This window comes from Galeopterus variegatus, unplaced genomic scaffold, assembly GCF_000696425.1.
Source record: "Galeopterus variegatus unplaced genomic scaffold, G_variegatus-3.0.2 Scaffold763, whole genome shotgun sequence".
Lineage (NCBI taxonomy): Eukaryota > Metazoa > Chordata > Mammalia > Dermoptera > Cynocephalidae > Galeopterus > Galeopterus variegatus.
The window spans coordinates 230747-249781 of record NW_007726874.1 but is presented as its reverse complement, the minus strand read 5'-3'; the positions used below and the strand labels follow the sequence as shown (position 1 = coordinate 249781).

At 37.8% G+C, this 19035-nt stretch overlaps 1 protein-coding gene across 2 annotated transcripts in view; it reads left to right on the top strand.

The window, feature by feature from the left end:
- BEND6 (BEN domain containing 6) overlaps positions 1-19035 on the top strand; it is a 56901-nt gene continuing 37866 nt past the window's right edge. The window contains exon 1 of one of the 2 annotated variants that reach the window (XM_008572184.1): positions 1-290. The gene's annotated coding sequence lies outside the window, so the exon portion shown is untranslated. The remainder of the gene's footprint in view (positions 291-19035) is intronic. The other variant, XM_008572183.1, reaches the window with a different exon arrangement.

Genomic DNA, 19035 nt, shown 5'->3' with positions numbered 1-19035 from the left:
CCTCGGGCTGCGCCCGGGCCTGAGCGCCCAGCGCTCTCTGGGGGGGCCGCCCGCCAGTGCGCGCCGTCCTCAGGTGCACGGGCCGGACGCCTCTCCGCTGCCCGGATACCTTGGGCTTCCACCTATCCAGCCTCCCTTGGCCGAACTGCTGGGGAGCCCGGCGTCAGGGGGCGCCAAGGAGCCAGGGGGAAAACCGTAAGGTGCTGGTGTGAGCCTCCAGGTGGTGCTACCCCCACCTCCCGCCTCCCTGCGCCCCGCCCCGAGGTCGGGGCTTTGGAGGATGCAACCGGGTGAGCTATTGCTTGTGGGGGGGTTCCTCGCACGCTGAAGCGTGAACACCGGGAAGGGCCTTCCCTGGGAACTGGGATCCCCCAGGAACGGGAGGCCACCCCTCTCCAAGACCCTCTAAAAACTAGGAGCGCCCGGTAGTAGGACGCTCCGGTCTGCAGATGTGAACTCTTCCACCCCCAAACTTGACGCTAATTTCGCAGCTAAGAAATGGGCACTTTAGATCTTGTATCCATGCGTTTACCGTAAAACCCTGACTTATTTAGTGCATTTGAAGGGACGGGATTTCAGATTTCATCCTGGCAGATCAAGGAAGTTGGGAATTGACTTGTAAATATTTTAAGGAGAAAAATTTTAGGGAGTGTGAAGCAGTAGTGCTCTGTCACACTCACGCACACAGCCCCTCTGTCTCCCCTTTGCTCCCTCCCCACATTTTTTCGTGACCAGCAAAAAGTATATTGCAGTTGGTGGCTGGGAGATTTAATAGTTGTTGCTGTGCAGTGCCAACGCAGAAGGTGTGGTGGGAACGCTGCAGTGTGCCTTTCTGCTGACAGCTACGGCCACTTGGCCAGGAAGCCGCTACTGCAGCAGTCAGTCTGCGGCATCTCGTGGCCTTGGCATTTTGTGGCCTTGGTGGGACCGGGTGCGGTATCGCGTTCTGCTGCACCCAAGGCAATGCTGGCTTTCCCTGTGTGGGGCTGAGTTTTTTGTTTGTTTTGTTTCATTTCCCCGAATAAGGAGACTGCAATTATAGTGACAAGGTAACACATTACTGCATTTCTGGAGTTTCTAATAACGACTAGATTGGACATTTATTTTGGAATATTTTACAGAGTGAAGAAATTGTGTCATAAAAAATAATTTGTAAAATTCTGAAAAGGAGTTGAAGAATTGGTGAAAAATCGGTGTTGTTTTTTAACTGTAAAAAAAACCAGCTATACAGCTCTGCATAAAAGCTTAACCATTGATATTCTTAAGGCTGATAACATATCACCATGTGTAAGCATTAAAAGACACTCAAAAAGTTATTGCCTAATGCAATCCCTTAAATGCCAGATTCATAAACTGGAAAACAATGGATACACTTTATTATTTGCGGCTGGTTTCCTAAAACAAAATAAACATTTTTGTTGTTGATACTGTTGGATCTCACTCATTAAGTTGTTTTGTGCTGAATATGGAAGGGACCTTGATTGCAGATGCTGTGTTAGGTGAGAATCTTGAATGTCAGAGTAGGCTGCACTACATACCAAGAGAGTCTTCATAGGCCCCTGGAACTCAGAGGGCCTGACAGGTAGCACTGCATCATGTGCACATGGCTAAAGGTTTCCTGATACTGCAGCCCACTGCAGTGAGAAACCGTATTCCTGTCCATTATGCAGGGGTGACTGAAGAGAATCCTGAGACCTGTAATGTGTGGCACATGAGGAAAGGAAGAATTCTCCACCACATTGACCCAACAATGGCATGGTGGAGTAATTTAAAACAACAAAACTGAATTAACCTTTTGCAAATATTGGGTAAAAATGACTAATAGAATTAATGAAGGTCATCTTTACTTTATGCTTCTCATTGACTAAAATTTGTAAGTGAACTGGCATGGCCTAAATATCCTTGAACAGAAACATGTCTAAGACTACAAACACGGCATAGTAGCCAATTTGCCCCAAATTCTGCATTTTTAACAACAAAAAGCAACTAAATAGCAATTATGGTTTTCTGAGCTATTAATTTAGCACAACTGTTATCATCCTGAGTCTGGCTGCAGCCATTTATAAATTTCAAGTGCACACAGAAACATCATTTATCTTTCTTGGCAGGCAAATGCTTAACTGCCATGCCATAGAATTATAGATATTTCCTTTTAAATACATTCATTTCTGTTATTTGCATCAGTTATTTTAAGGATAGTGACAATAAGAAAAACAAATCCTTGAAAGAATTTGGTTTTATTGTTATTTTCTGATTTGTTTTTTGCTAATTTATTTTCTTTTCTAAATAACAGTAGGGTATTAACTATTCCTGTCTGTATGTTTATGTGGTGCCTAATGCATTATGGAATTCAGTAAATATTAAATCAGACAATCAGTCCTTTTTGGAAGTTAATTTAGTAGAATTCATACCTTTTCTTCCTGCTAGGTTTTCATTTAGTAAAGAATAATTGACATTGTATAAAAGTCACAAAAAATTTAAAATTTGGAGGTAGGGATGGAGGATGAAGGCCCGTGGTCAAAAACTTTCATACTGAGAAATGAAACATCACAGTGGAAAAGTATGTACAATTTTTGGCTTTTTTTATGACGATGAGTTAGCATTGTAACCCAGGAGAAAATAAAGGAATTGGGGAAAATAGCTAAGAGCCTTTGATATCAGGTATGTGGAAGGTAATCCAATGCACAGACCTTCTTTCCCTTGGATTCTCAATCAAATTGGAAATAGGTACAAGGAACCAAACAGAAATTAAAATACTAACTCTATTCAGGGTAAAGCCAGATTGAAGAACTAGCTTAGATTCAAAGCCAAAATGGGGCATCTTATTCCTTTTCCCATAACTCAGTGTGCCCACCCAGTCTCAGCTGAGGAATGATGGGACTTACCACCACTAGGGCAGGAAGGAACCAGACCTGTACAAATTCCTAAATAGAGACCAGAGGCCAGGAAGAGCCTGACTCTTTCCAATCCATAAGGAACAGTATGAATGAGGTTTTGTATACATCGGTCCTCCCCTTTCATGGCTGACAGTCCCTCCTTAATTTCCCCCATCACTAAATCTTCCCACCTCCCAAAGATAGGAGTGAAAAAGGCTTAAATACAGTGGCAGAAACATCTTCTACAGTACTTCCCTAGAGGTGGAAAATTGTGGCACAAGTTCCTAATTTACTGTTACAGGAAGAAGCATCAGGAAGAAGAAAAGTTTCCACCCTGAGCTGTGTAGCAACCAATTGAGGGAAAAGGAGGAACTAAGATGACTCAAGTTTGGAGCTAGGGTGGAGGAATAGTTTTGAAGGGCAAGATGACAAACTGTTTTAGACCCACCAAGGTGGAAATGTCAGAAGGACATTGGTGTGAAAATATCCAGCAAGCCCATGGAAATGTGGGTGGAGAGGTCAGAAGCAAAACAGACATGGGAGTCATCAACATAGATTGTAGTTGAAGTCATGGAAATGGAGGAAATGACTAAGAAAGAGAAACTGTGGAAAGAATTGGAATCAGAACTTTGGAGACAGCTTCCATTTGTGGACAGCAAAAGGCAGGACCGGGGAACCCAAGTGGAGAGTGTCCCAATTCAGTGGCGTGCTAGAACAGATGCACAAATGGGAGGTAAAGGGGGGCGAGGACTGAGACTGGAGACTAGGAGACCTCTGGGAACCTTCCAGAGAACTGATTCATTATTGCAGGAGAGGCTAAAATAAGACCTTCATGCAAAGGCAAAAAAGAGGAGAGAGCCATTGTCTACAATTTTTGGAGAAATTTGATTTTAAAAATGGGATATGTAGAAGAGCAATTAAAGCCTGAGTAAAGGCCAGTAATTATCCTTTTGTCAGGCTGGGGATATTTGAATAAGTTTCTAGGGCACTTGGGAGATGGAACCAGCAGTGAGAGAAGAAGAATTAAGGAGAGGGAAAAGAAGGCCTTCTCCTGGGGAACTGTGATTTAGCAATTTGTTTCAACATTCCTCGAGTCCCCTCTACCCCACCCCCAGCCTAGTTCTTTCTGCTCTCAGGCTGTTTTGAGTCTGCAGAGTTAAAATTGAGCCTGACTAGTTATGATGTCTCCCTGCCCATGGTCTCCTCCCCACCAATTTTGGCCATTAACACTCAGACTTGAAGAATGATTTTTAGAGAAAGATAAGGAATACCTTGGAATGTAGCCCAGGTTGTCTGCGTTTATTACAAACCTACATGGAAATGAGTAAATCACCCAATTAGTAATCACACAAGGACATTACACTGAAATATTACTCCCTTGAAAACAAAAAGTTTAGGTAAAAATGGCTCCAGTAATAAATTATTAGAAATATATCATTTCTGACATTGGACTGGTAGCCTCCTTGTTATTGGGTGAAGTGTTTTACATGTGCTTGTATTGAAAGGTAAAGGAGCTACATCATCTGGAAGAACCTACTTCATCTAATGTAATCTTGGAGGTGATTTCCAGCCACCAGAATCAGGGAAGCCATCATGTGGATGGATTACTGTTGTCTTTTTAATATGTGAGTTTTTGAAGGAAAACCATTGTAATTTGCAGTAATATCAAATATTTTCAGTAAATATTCCCTGGGAAAGAACTATATATTCATTTTACCATAATAAAAACTTTTTAAGTAATTCAAAGTCATCATTATAAGAGAAAAAATTTCAAATGGAATCATTCCCAATTGTTCTTTTAACATTTTAGGAAATTTATGGCCTAATTAGGATTTGTTGTCCTATGTGTTGCCAGACTGCAGAATCCCTGACAATGCTGTGAAAAAAATGTTCTTCTTTTTGTGAGCATTACAGACTTTTCAAAAAAGTCTGCTTAGTTTAGGAGCTTAAAAACATCAGTATAATTGAATTCATCTACTCTATAATGCTTTGCAGACAGTTTTTGGAAAGTAATCATTTATTATCCACAAGCAAATAGAATTCATTTATATAGTTTCCACATTGAGTGTAAGATTAGTCATGCAGCAAAATACTGAGTCATTTGGCCAGAAAATTTACTCATAGTTGTATGAACTGCCAATGGGAAATTTGAGAGCTGTTCATAAATCAAATTATAAAGCTCTTAGAATTATAATTACTGAGTGATATTGTTCATTATTATTCAAAGAGTGTAAAATTTTTCCACCATTTCTAAGAATGGGCAATTTACAAAGCAAGTTTGAAAGCTGAAGGTATTTCCTTCTAGATCCAAGATGTGAGTTGTCATATAAGTTACAAACATTTCTATGTTAAGTGAAAAAATTTAAAAAGTAAGGTTGGAGCTTTATAGTTGCATAGTAAATGTGTTATGAGATGAATAAAATCTTGGCTAATATTTATGAATTAAATTTCAGATTGTCTTAGTAATAAAACCACAGCAACATTGAATAGCTAGATTTCCCCTGTTTCTCACAATAATTCTTTGTCATTTAGGACTTTTGCAGTAGATATTTTGTGCTAATAGATGTGTGTGCTAATGCACCAATGTGCTGATAGCCTGAAAGAATAATGTCACTAAGAGAGCAGAGGTACTAAGTGTACCAAGAACAGAAAATTGTGATGAGTAAGTGATGATTAGTAAAAGATGTTTCAATAACACAGAGTTCCAGAAGTTACTGAAATTACCCAGTGTAATGACATCCCATGAATCTAGGGATGGAAAGAAAAGTGCATCTTAAAATGTCTGTAGCCCCAAATACTTTATGGAGTAAAACAGGGAAACAAACAGTAAACACACTAAGTTAATATATAGTAGAGTTTATATTTCAAAGAAGAAAGCCAAAAACCTAAAGCCTATTGTTGCTGATCTTATATTTACTATAGAAATTCTTAACCTGGAATTCATGGATGGGTTTCTAGGGACCTGAAGTTATATATAAAAGTTTGTGTTTCTTTGGGGGACAAGATCCATAGCTTTCATGCGGTTCTTAATAAATAACCTCCCCCCCACCACAATGAGAATCATCAGAACTGTACAAATCCACACAGGTGCTAAGGCTTCTGAATACAGTATCAAATCATTCTCTCGATGCATCAACAGTGGCATCTCCTGGGTACCCCTGAGACTGGGAGAAGCAACTCAGACACTATCAGTCTAGGATGAGCAAAGGGAACTTTCTATTCTAACCTGTAAAAGTTCAGAGAAGTCTTCCAAATGCAGATGAATAGTTCTCACCCTAAGCCTAAGTGGAGATGTTGTGCTAAGAGTTTACTTGTCTTCTTGCAACTTTAAACATATTGGGAGGGAGAAAAGTGAGTTCCCTAAGGTGACTCCCATTGGGAAGTCAGTTTTAACCCTAAGAAGAGAAAAAACGGTGTTAACTGTCTAGGACCACTTCTCCAGACTTCTATCATGGGAAAAACTTGATTCCTAAGCTGCCTTCAGGCCAATTAAGTATCCCAATTTATATCTAGATGTTTGAATGGACAAGCCCATTCTGAGCCAACAGCACTGGTCCTAAAATCTTAGGTTCAGATTCTACAAAGATATCTATAGTCTTAAGGCTTAAAAGAGGGACAAAGGGACTTAGTATCAGGTGCCCAGAAACTAAAAATGTCTACTCCTAGACATTCCAGTGAATGTAGCCATCACTCTTCCTAAATCCTGCCCCAAGCCACAGCTTGTGAGGCTTTTCAACATTTGACAGCCTGCTGTGGAGTCTTCAGACCTGGTAACTGGGGCCCTCAATCCTGCCAGGATAATTCTGCACTCCATGTTGGCAAGGCGCCCATCCATGCAAAGTGCTGAGTTCCACCTACTCTATTTCTATCTTCTCACCAGGGGCAGAATGCTATGGTTTGAATGTTTGTCTCCTCAAAAATTCATGTTGAAATTTGATTGCATTTGTGACAGTATTAGGAGGTGGGACCTTTGAGAGGTGATTGGGCTGTGAGGGCTCTACTCTCGTGAATGGATTAATGCCACAGTCATGGGAGTGGGTTCATTACAGAAGGGTGAATTCAGCCCTTTTCTCTCTTTCTCCTCTCCCACGCCTTCCACCATGGGATGATGCAGTAAGAGGCCCTTGCCAGATGCCAGCACCTTGATATTGGACTTCTTGGTCCCCAGAACTGTGAGCCAAAAAATTTCTGTTTGTTATAAATTACCCAGTCGATGGTGTTCTGTTAAAGCAGCACAGAACAGACTAAGTCACCAGCTCTGCCATGTTTGAGTACCTCGGCTCCCTCCCCAGCATGGTATTCCCAGGACATTAGGTCTCAATGTCCCATCATCATGATCACATTCTGTCACAGCATGAAGCTGGTTATTCCATAATGTGACTGTCCCACCCCAGTGGACAGGTCCAGTTTCCTGAGGTATCCCGATCTCTCAGTCTGGCTAGTTCTATGTCCTCCAAATCCCTTCTAACCCTAGGCTGTGAAGAGTTTGGTGACACAACATTCATACATTCTAAATAGAAACAGACTTGAATCAACACCATTCCCTGAGTGCCTCAGATCCCTCTAGGCCCAGTGGGCACTCTCCTTTGCACCATTTCATTCTGTGACCACTTATACTGAGGCAAGAATCCACCTTGAAAGACATTGCAGGATTGCAGTTAATGTACCAGACTCCCTGGTGGTCTGCCATCTGGACAGCTGTTAAAAGTCTGGATCTTAGTGCCTGGAATAAGAGGCACTAGCAGCACCCTGGGAAGTGATTGGTGCGATCATAATTCACCTGTCCCCCTCACCCAAAAGACATGGGACAACATGCACTGGTCTTCCTCATTACTGAATGGCTATCTCAGTGTGGACAACCTAATTATTTGTAGTAATAGCTACCACTTATTGAATACTCTCTGCTGGGCCTCCACTAAATGCTTTACATGCATTTACTTATTTAATCCAGATAGTAACTGCAGGTAGGTACTACTCTCATCCCTATTTTATAGATGAGGATCCTGGGGCTATAGGAGAGATGTAAAGAATTCCCCTAAGATCACACAGCTAGCAAGTGGCATAAGGATTCTCCAGCACTTCAAAAACTATTTCTGCTGCATGTTTTACATTTGCTCTGCCTCCCTGCCCACTGCAGTCCCTCCCCTGAAGGAATTCCTCTTAGTTGGGGCTTGCTGGGCAGCTATTCTTCCTCTCTTCTGACTATCCTTAAACTATCCCTACCCAGACTAATGAGAGCCAATCCAACACTCTGGCAGAATATCAGATGTTTCCTGGCACACAAGATACATGGTTCTCTCCTTTAGCCTATGAGGTATTTGCCTAGACCACCTCTCCTATTCCTTCAATTTGACAAGACTCCTTTTACTGAGAATTTATAGTTTTTACTTTTATCATTTCATTGCCATCCCCATCACTGTCACTTGGGTAATTTGACCCAGCACCTCCACAAAGCTAAAGAAGCTTGGTGAACCAGGCAGATTCCCATTTTGGGAAAAGGCCTCCATTGGAGACCACGTGACTGTCCATAAAAGAGATAGGTCTAATAATTTTTTCTTTTTCTTTTCACATAAGATTGAGGTGCGTCTAATATAGCATCATAGGCATCAAGGTTAATTAGCTATGTTTCTTGAAGCCCTCCCCTGCCCCCACTGTTGTAAACACCCCTCCAACCCCTATATGTTTGATCTAAGCTTGTATGAAGGGGATATTATTCTATTTCCTCCAGTTAATAATAAAAATACTGCTATTAATAAATTAATATGCTAGTAATATACCTAATATATCAACCTATAATGAGGTACTCTTATTATCCCCATTTCACAGGTGAGGCACAAAAAGTTTACGAAGGGTAGTAAGTATTGGAGCTAGGGTTATGGACTGAGACAATTCGGTTCTAGAGCCTGTATTTTATTCACTTATGTGACCCTGCTTCACCATGTAAATATTTAGAAGAGATTCAGACTAGAAGACTATCTCAAACTACCTACATAGTAAAACTTTACCTCTATCAAAAAATTTATATATATATATAAATATATGTAGACCCACTTAGCTTTCTACCCTTTCACAGAAGGACAAGCTTAGTCTTCCCCTTTCTGTGAACAGGATATGCATTTGCCCAAAGTTCTATCTCCCTCTGACTGTTCGAGCAACTTCTCTACCATAGAATCAAGGGCTCACGATATTGTCTCAAAATACCAGCACTGCTGAGTCCCCTATTCCTCTTAGTCTTTGACACTCCTGAACCTTGAGGTTAGGTTGCATACTTTGAACTCACTGTACCCATCTATTCTTCCTTGCTTTTATATAGCTTCCTGGGCCTCAGCTGGCTAAATAGATTCATTCCATCTCTTTGGGCTTCTTTCTTTGATCAGTTCTTGCACTCTCCACTCTTAACTAGTTTCCTAGTTGTGACTTGCCCTATGGCTGCCCACAGCTGGGCTTGCCAATATGGATGCTCCTTGACTTGTGATAGGATTACGTCCTGTAAACTCATTGTAAATTGAAAATATTATAAGTCGACAATGCACTGAATACACCTAACCTACTGAACATCATAGCTTAGTCTAGCCTACCTTAAATGTGCTCAGAACACTTACATTAGCCTACAGTTGGGCAAAATCATCTAACATGATGCCTATTTTATAATAAACTGTTGAATATCTCATGTAATTTATTGCATATTGTACTGAAAGTGAAAAACAATGGTTGTATGGGTACTCGAAGTATGGTTTATACTGAATGTGTGTTGCTTTCGCACCATCATAAGCTCAAAACCATCATAAGTTGGGGACCATCTAAATGTACATGTAAAAGAGAGAAGAAGATGGCCTCTTACATTCCCCTCCATTTTTATTACTCTATGACTTTATTGATAACAAAATATTGCCACTCATAAATATCTATGGATGTATTTTTCTGAATGACCTAAACATAGGAGATAAGGAAATAATTTGATAAACTGTATAACATAGCTGATCCTTTTTTTTATTCATATGTTGCTTCTAGGAGGTTTGAACGAATATTAGAGTAAGAAAAGAATGATTGGTAATAGGTGAAAGGGGAAAACCACTTAAGATGATTTAGTAAGTAAATTATCTGAACTATGTGACTGAGCACTTTAATTACGTTTAGGCCTCCACTTTTGAGAGCACGAAAGTACAAAATTAATGAAGATATTGGTAAATGGTAACCAGTTATTTCATTAATATAGGATGTAATGGAATAGATATTTCAAAGAGAAATTAGCTTTTCCTTTCATGTTATAATTGGTTAGATAAATTAATATTTGAAAGTTGAATCATTCCTGATTTTTATGCATGGCATTGATTCTGGGATCAGAATTATTACGTTTTGTGATTTTTAAAAATCGGTCTAAAAGTTATTAATGTTGTAGATTATGTTTCCTTGAAGCAAAAAACATAATGATTTCCTCTTGCTCTCAACTTTCAAGATGAATAGAATATTTTACATTAATAAAAACATGTAAAGTGGAAGATGTTTTACATGACATGTAGTTACCCTAAAATAGAACCGTTCATTAATTTTACTCTTCTGTAGGCTTAACTCTGCTTCTGTGTTTTTGATAAATGGTGGAGGTGGGGAGGGAAGGCACATAAATATTGGGGGGACCGTTAATAACAGAATAGACAAGACACAAAAACTGGTGTTTCTTAGAAAAGATTTTGGAGACTGTAGAACCACAGGAAAACTTGTTCAGAGTCACTCTGAGTTTTGCATGTACTTTCTTGTGCATACTTTCAGATGGTTTCATCCATGGCTGCAGGCTTTTCGTTGACAATTGATGGGGATGTGTCTTCCACTGTCCCCAGCCTCTGTTTCTGTGCTATTACCTGCCTGCCATACAAGTCTTCTTCCTGAACACATCAAGATGAAAGTAAGCCAGTCACACTGTCTAATTATAGATTAGACTAAGGCTGGGTCATTTAACACTTGGTTCTCTTGCCAGGTTGGGAACAATAGAGAGACTCTGGTACAGATGATGAAACTAATGTGTATGGAACTACTAGTACTAGTAATACCAGTGATATTGATTCAGTGATAGAGAGCTGAGTGTTTATGCATAAAGAGAAGAGCAAAAAATGGGGGGTTCCCCCTTTTCTTTGAACTACTCCTTTACCACTGGAAATAGAGCTCGATCAGTGGTAGGATGGATCATGTCAGAACATGGAAATCAGAAATACCAGCTTTATCCAGTAGAACATTAACACCCCAGTAAACAAATAGTGGAGGACAAGGCAAATTGTCAGTATCAGATGTCCATAGGGAGATAACAGGTTTAAGTACTAGCAGCAGAAGGAATCTACTGACTGGCAAATATATAGACACCCAGGCAGTCAGCAGGTTTGAGGAGCCGCACCATGTTGTATCAGTCAGGGTTCTAGCAAGAAACAGATGGCGCCTTAAATTAGGATGATTTGACAGGGTTTTAACAAAGGGACTATTTAAGGAGGAGTGAGTTGGGTATAGGGAAAATGTGTTTGATGTCATTTGAAGACAGAGGAAGTAAAGAGTATTTTGAAATGCTCTCTGATGGACATTAGTAAAAGCTAGTCGCTTCCCTCCAGAAGTCAAGAACACTTTGAGGAGAGAGCCATCCGTGCATTTGTTTTGTTCAGTGGAGTACTGTCAGAATGTTGAAGTGCTCAGAAAGCACCCAGTCATTTAAAGTCATTCCAATCTTGATTTCTCTTCCTCTAGGACATGTATAATTTTAAAAAGTAATAATATGGACATCTCCCTCCCCATATGTCCCACCTTGCTAAGTGGCTGGACTCACAGAAATCACTAAGCCAGCCACTGGATATTTAGAATTACATTGGCACTATTTTCCTGGCACTTTGGGACTCATTTAGAGGGGAGTCTTCAGTTCATATTCTGACCTGAATACTGCAAGGGATCTTTTATGTCTATTTATTCCAAAATCGATATGTATAGAAAGCCCCCCAAAACTTTTGAAACTTATGATAGGGTACTCAGGTTTTATTGTAGTGCTACACTTGTCCTTCACAATTTTTATTTACTTTATAATAGAGAATTTATATCTAAATACAAAGGCAGATGAGACACAAATTACATTTTGAAATTTGTTTAATTTCCTTAAGTTTGATGACTTTTGTTTCTTAGAATTTCAGAGGTGGTTTTTGAATTCCTGCATTAGTCAATTAATTGTGATTGACTTGTTAGAAGTAAACATAAATGCATTGAGAATTTATATTTTTATTAAATTTATTTGCTTTTATTAATTACAAAGCTCCCCTTTTTCTATGTTTTATTTCTTAGATATTGTGTTTTTCATAATTTGGATGTTGCCTAGGACATTGTTTTTCAAACTGTGGGTTATAACCCATCAGTGGCTTGTAAAATCAATTTAATGAGCTATGACCAGCACTTTTTTAAATGAAATAAAATAAATAGAATAGAAACTAAGAGAGTACATTGCAAGTAGTAAAAGTAAATATATGTTTCATGACATTTTGTTTTAGTTTTATGTGCATGCGTGTGTGTGTATGTTTTCTGGATCCAAATGTATTTTTTACTGGGAGCTGCACTCCAGAAGATTGAAAGGCATGAGCTTATATGAGTATACCGTATTATTCATCCAATCACATATCTTGGATGTTATCATGGCTGTGTTTGTGCTTAATCTCATTCCTTATAACTATATAGGGAATTAACAAAATGCTTTCTTTTAGTAACTAAATAAATAAATAGGGGGCAGATGGCAACACGGTGAATTTTTTACTAGCTATCAGGAACCAGTCGTGTCTAATGTATGCCCAAATTCATAATATTCCTTCTGTATTTGCTAATTGCCAAGTAATGTAAATATTGAATCACCTGTCTGTGGATATTATAACAGACTGTTGACCTGAAATCTCCTGAAAATCAGACATTCTAAAAGAGGTCTCATATGTCCATTTCTGAATGGTCTTGAGTGAATTATGAGTTTGTGAAGGAACTTGAGGATTTGCTCTTTAAACAAATCATATCAGGAGGAGAAAAGTTTAATACAATTAGGGATAATACAAAAACTGTTCTGTAAATTTTTTTTTCAGTTTTTTTTATTGTGGTAAAATACACATAACACAAAATTTACCATCTTAACTACTTTTAAGTGTACAGTTCAGTGATATTAAATACATTTATATTGTTGTACAGCCATCACCATCCATCTCCAGGATGCTTTTTGTCTTTCAAAACTGAAAATTTATACCCAGTAAACAATAACTCCCCATTCTACCCTTCCCTCAGCCCCTGGCAACCACTATTCTACTTTCTGCCTCTATGAATTTGACTGTTACAGGTACCTCAGATAAATGGAATCATACAGTATTTGTAATTTTGTAACTGGCTTATTTCATTTAGCCCAATGTCTTCAAAGTTCATCCATCTTGTAGCATGTGTCAGAATTTCCTTCCTTTTTAAGGCCTAATAATATTACATTATATGTATACCCCATTTTGCTTACCCATTCATCTGTCAATGGACTTGCTTCCACATTTTAGCTGTTGTGAATAATGCTGTTATGAACATGGGTGCCCAAGTAGCTCTTCAAGACTTTCCTTTCAAGTTTGAGAGTATATACCCAGAAGTGGAATTTCTGGACCAAAGGGTAATTTTATTTTTAGTTTTTTGAGGAACCACCACACTGTTTTCCACAGCTGCTGCACTATTTTACATACCCACTAACAGTACACAGCATTTTAATTTCTCCATATCCTCACCAATATTTGTGATTTCAGTTTGGGTTAGTAGCAATGCGTGTGAGGTACTTTTGATTTGAATTTTCCTAATGATTAGTCATGTTGAGTATCTTTTTATGTGCTATTGGCCATTTGTATATCTTCTATAGAGAAAAGTCTATTCAAGTCTATATTAGTCTATTTTCTGTTGCTTGTAACAGAATACCTGAAACTAGGTAATTTTTAAAGAAATGAAATTTATTTCCTACAGTTTTGGAGGCTGGGAAGCCTACGATCCAGGAGGCACATCCGGTGAGTGCCTTCTTCTAAGTGGGAACTCTCTACAGGGTCCCGTGGCAACCAGGGTATCACATGGCAAGGATGGCAAGAGCTCTTTAATGTGCTCAGTTGTTCTACTTGTAAAACCACCAGTGCCCCTTCTGTAACAACCCCCTAAACCATTAACCCATTACTCCAGGAATGGATTAATCCATTCATGAGAGCACGTTCCTCATGATCCAATCACCTCTTAAAGGCCCAAGCTTTCAAATATATAATTGGATCTCCCACACTCTTATAGTGGGGATCAAGTTTCAAACACATGAACTTTTGGGGGACACATTCAACAAAGCAAAGTCCTTTGCCCATTTTTTAATTGTGTTGTTTTTTTTAAGTTTTAGGAGTTCTATATATTCTGGATATTAATCCTTTATCAAATAAATAATTTGAAAACATTTTCTCACATTCTGTGGGTTGCCTTTTTACTCTATTAATAATGACTTTTGATGCACAAAACTTTCTAATTTTCATGAAGTCTAATTTTTCTAGTTTTTTCTTTTGTTGCTTGTGTGTTTGGTGTCATAGCTAAGAACCCACTGCCAAAGTCAATGACATGATGCTTTTGCCCTATGTTCTCTTCTAAGAGTTTTATAGATAATTTCTTTTTAATGGTTAGCACGCCTAAAGTAATTTTTCAGCATGAATAAAAAAGTTTAAAGTAAAAAAGTGTAACTGTTGAAAACGTAATTATTTATGTACTTTAAAAGGAAAGAGGATTAGAAGGAAGACTTTTATACTTTTATGTCATACACTCTATATGTGTGATTGTCAATTTTATAATGAGCATTGCTGCTTTTTAAATGAAAAGAGAAGATAGACTTCGCAATTATGTCACTTTCTTTAGGCCTATAAGCACTTGAAGTCTCAATACAAAACAGACAACCCATTTTGTGATAGAAGTATATTGGTAAGCTCAGGCTGCCATAACAAGTTCCATAGATTGAGTGATTTAACCAACAAAAATTTATTTCTCACAGTTCTATAGGCTAAAAAGTCCAAGATCAAGGCACAGCAGGGTTCAGTATCTGGTGCAGTCTCTCTTCCTGGCTTGCAGACTGCTGCCTTCTTGCTTTGCCCTCACATGGCAGAGAAAGAGAAAAAAGTCTCTCTCACCTTCATCTTATAAGGCTACTAATTCTGTCACATTAGGTCCCCACCCTTATGACCTTAATTAACCTTAATTACCTCCTACATACTCTATCTCCAAACACAATCACATTGGGGGATAAGGCTTCAACATGTTAATTTGAGGGAGACACAATTCAGTTAACAGCAAGATTTTGTTTCTTCTGAAAAGAGAAACTTGTGTAGTTCAATACAGGAGAAACCATATAAAAGACATGAGGTTACCACACAGTTTTTCAGTCTAAACTGATATTCTAGTGGAGTATTGATCTACTGTATGAACAAAGGATAAATAAAGAATAATCAGAAAGGCTCTACTTCACTGCCCTGAATTTACTAGAAATGTGGTGATGAATTGGACAAAACATGAAAACAAAATGGAGAGAGTGGGATATATGTTGAAGAAACCCTTCCTAGAGGCAAATAGTCTTTTATCTTTCAATTGTGGAGAAAAAGAATCTCTACACACCCTGGGTTATCAGCAACCCCAGTGAACCAGGATTCTGGCATCCATTACCATCACTAAGTAGTACTTAACAGGTCCCTATTATTTAAATCTGGTAAAATTTAGTTTTATCAAATAATGATTTTGTTTAGGATTTTACAGGCTATATATTGTGTCTCTCAAGTACTGTTCTTAATTTGTTAGTAATAATGTGCAGTGAAGTAAGGCACTGGAGAGGAAGGAATAAAGCAACTGTCCTGCTCCCCAGAAAGAGCAATGAAGATAAAGTAAAAGAAGCTAGGTGATATAATCTAAACTCATTTTAAACATGGTAACTGGATCCCTAGGTCAGGATTTAGCGAATTATGGCTTTGCTATCTGTTTTTGTACAGCCTGAAAGGTAAGAATGTTTTTTACAATTTTAAATAGTTTTTTTTAAAAAAAATCAATATAATATTTCATAATATATGAAAATAATATGAAATTGAAGTTTCAGTGTCCATAATCAAAGTTTAATTGGAACACAGCCACACTTATGTGCTTCCATATTGCCTATGCCTGCTTTTATATTACGAGAGCAGAGTTAAGTAGTTGTGACAGAGACTACATGGGGCAATCTCATTGTTTTGAAGTGCTGCTCAGTGCACCACAAATCACAGTGATGCAGTTATAATAACTTGACAGCATTTTGAGTGGCCTGCATATTATCATACCATGGCATTTTATTTTATTTTCTATTACCAGTGCATGCCAGTCATGTCAAAACAGATAAAAAGAGAAAACTGGACTTAGTGCTTTTAAAGCAGAGTAGAATGTGGATTATTTTATCAAATTAGGTGGCAAAGGATTGTGTTTATTATACAATGACACTATAATTGTGCTAAAAGAACATGATGTATGTTAATACCAGACTAAGCACTCATCACAATATTTCCAACTCACAGAAAAGCAACAGAAAAATTAGAAAACTTAAAATGAATATTCCATATTTCATTACAGCAGAATTTCTTCACAAAAATAAAAAATGGAAATGAGTCTGCAACCAAAATAAGTTTCTCAATGCCTTATTTTTTAGACAAGCAAGGAAAGCCATTTATTGTTAGTGAGTTAATTAAATCATACTTGATTACAGTAGCTGAAGACTGTATCCAGAAAAAAATAACTGACTTATGACTATTAGTCTTTCAGCAAAAACAGTTGCTCTAAGAGTTGGGGACATTGAGAGCAGCACAATAATTAATTTTAAAATAAGGCAAGTGACTGTGAGTTTTTCTTGGTTCTTGATGAATCAACAGATGTTACTGCTCAGTTGTTTTTTATTTGAGGAACAAATGCTTAATTTAGAGTGGTTGACAAAGTAGCCTCTATAACTAGTCTTTGTGAAACAACTGTGGGCAAGAATATTTTCAAAGACATTGAGAAAACACTAATTCAGTACAATCTGAAGTGGAATCTACTAAGATGTATTAAAACTGATGGTAAAAATATGTGTGGAGCAGATAAAAGCTTAGTTAGACAAATTTACAAAACTTATGAAAATGTAAGGTGTTTAAAGTCTATGGTTATTCATTTTGTTATTTATCAGCGCTTACTTTGCAGAAAATATTTGAACCCACTATGGATTTTTTTTAAACAGCTTTATCAAAATATGGTTCACATACTATGCATTTCACCCATTTAACACGTACAATTCAATGAAGTTTTTTGTACGTTTGTTTGTTGTATATTTACAGAGTTTTGCAACTATTGCATTCCACCTCCCCCACCTGTTTCTTACCCCTAAGACACCATGAATCTAATTTCTGTCTCTATAAATTTGACTATTCTTTTTCAAGATTCTTTTGGCCATTCTGAATCTCTTGCATTTCCAAATAGATTTTTTGATCACCTTCACAATTTCTGAAAAAAATCATGTATTATTGAACCAATAGTGTCAACAGTGAATTTAATTTTTTCTTGTGGACTTGGCCATCATCAGGTTCATGAATTTTTTTGGAAATGGAAGTTGAAAATCCTGACTTGCCCTACTACTCAGCATTTCAATACCTTAGCAGTGGCAAAGTTTTACTGCAAATGTTTGAACTCAGGGCCAATATGAATTTTTTGTGAATAAGAACTGCCCTCAAACATTCTTATGGTATACTGAACAACTTCAGAAATAAGATTTTGCTATTAACTTGATAATGTTTCTTAAATGAATTTATTAAGAAATTATGAGACAAAATTACATGACAATACAGGCACTTACATGCAAAACATATACTGAGGTAAAGTCATTTCAATAACAGCTAATTTGTGACTCATAAGTAACATCAAGCTGCTTTATATACTTCCTTTACTGTCAAAAGTTAAAACAAGAAATGAGATTTTTATCCCCACTCAGATTTGCACTGGATATATTTTTTCAAGTTCAAATTATGGTTCCAGGACTGTTTTTCAGACCTCAATGCAAGTCCAAAGAAATGTCCATATTTCAAAATCCATTTTACCATGCAATTGAGGAGCTTCCACCTAACCTTTAACTGGAAGTAATTAATCTGCAATGTAATGACATGCATGGCAAATATCAAGAGAGGAATTTAATAAAATTCTATAAAAAGTCTTCTAAGGGATGGATATACTAAATTAAAATTATAAGCTCATATTTGGAGGTGTGGAGTTTCTTGGTGATGGTTGCACAATATTGCAAATATACTAAAAACCATTGAATACACACTTTTAAGTGGTTAAAATGATGAATTTTACATTACGTGAATTTTATCTTGATTAAGAAAATTATAAGCTCATGGATTAATATTAATATATGCCAGTACCTATCAGTGTGAAAGACATTTTCAAAGAGGAAATACATAAAATCTCATTATATATCAGCATTAACAGATGAGTATTTGCAATTGATTTTGATGATAGAGAACACTAACTTTAAAACCCAATTAAGCAATATATCTTTTTAATTCCACACTTTTCATTAGTAAACGTCTTACAAAAAGTTGCACTCAATTATTATATTTTTGAACTTTGTGAATAAAAATTTTATAAAAATTTGTTTTTGGGGCCGGCCCGGTGGCGCACTGCTACAGTGCGCCGCTTGGGAGCGCGGCGGCACTCCCGCCAAGGGTTCGGATCCCACATACAGACCGGCCGCTCACTGGCTGAGCGAGGTGCAGGTGCAACACCGAGGGTTGCGATCCCGTTGCCGGTCCCGGTCCGGTACGGGCGCGACACTGAGGGTTGCGATCCATTGCCGGTCACGAAAAAAGACAAAAAGGAAAAAAAAAAAAAAAAGAAAATTTGTTTTCTTTCTTGCTATATAAATACATATATAATATCTTATATTTGGACTGTTGACTTGCAATGCCTAAAATATTTACAAAAAAAATTTGTTTTCCCTGCTCTGGCAAATAGACTAATAACATTTACTAAGAGAAGAGTTTGTATCTGTGGAAGGCTCTTAACAGTATTGTTGGTTTAGGATTGCTTATGGCAACATGTCTAGAATCTATGGATTTATAACTCCCTAGAGAATGCCATGCGAGCTATA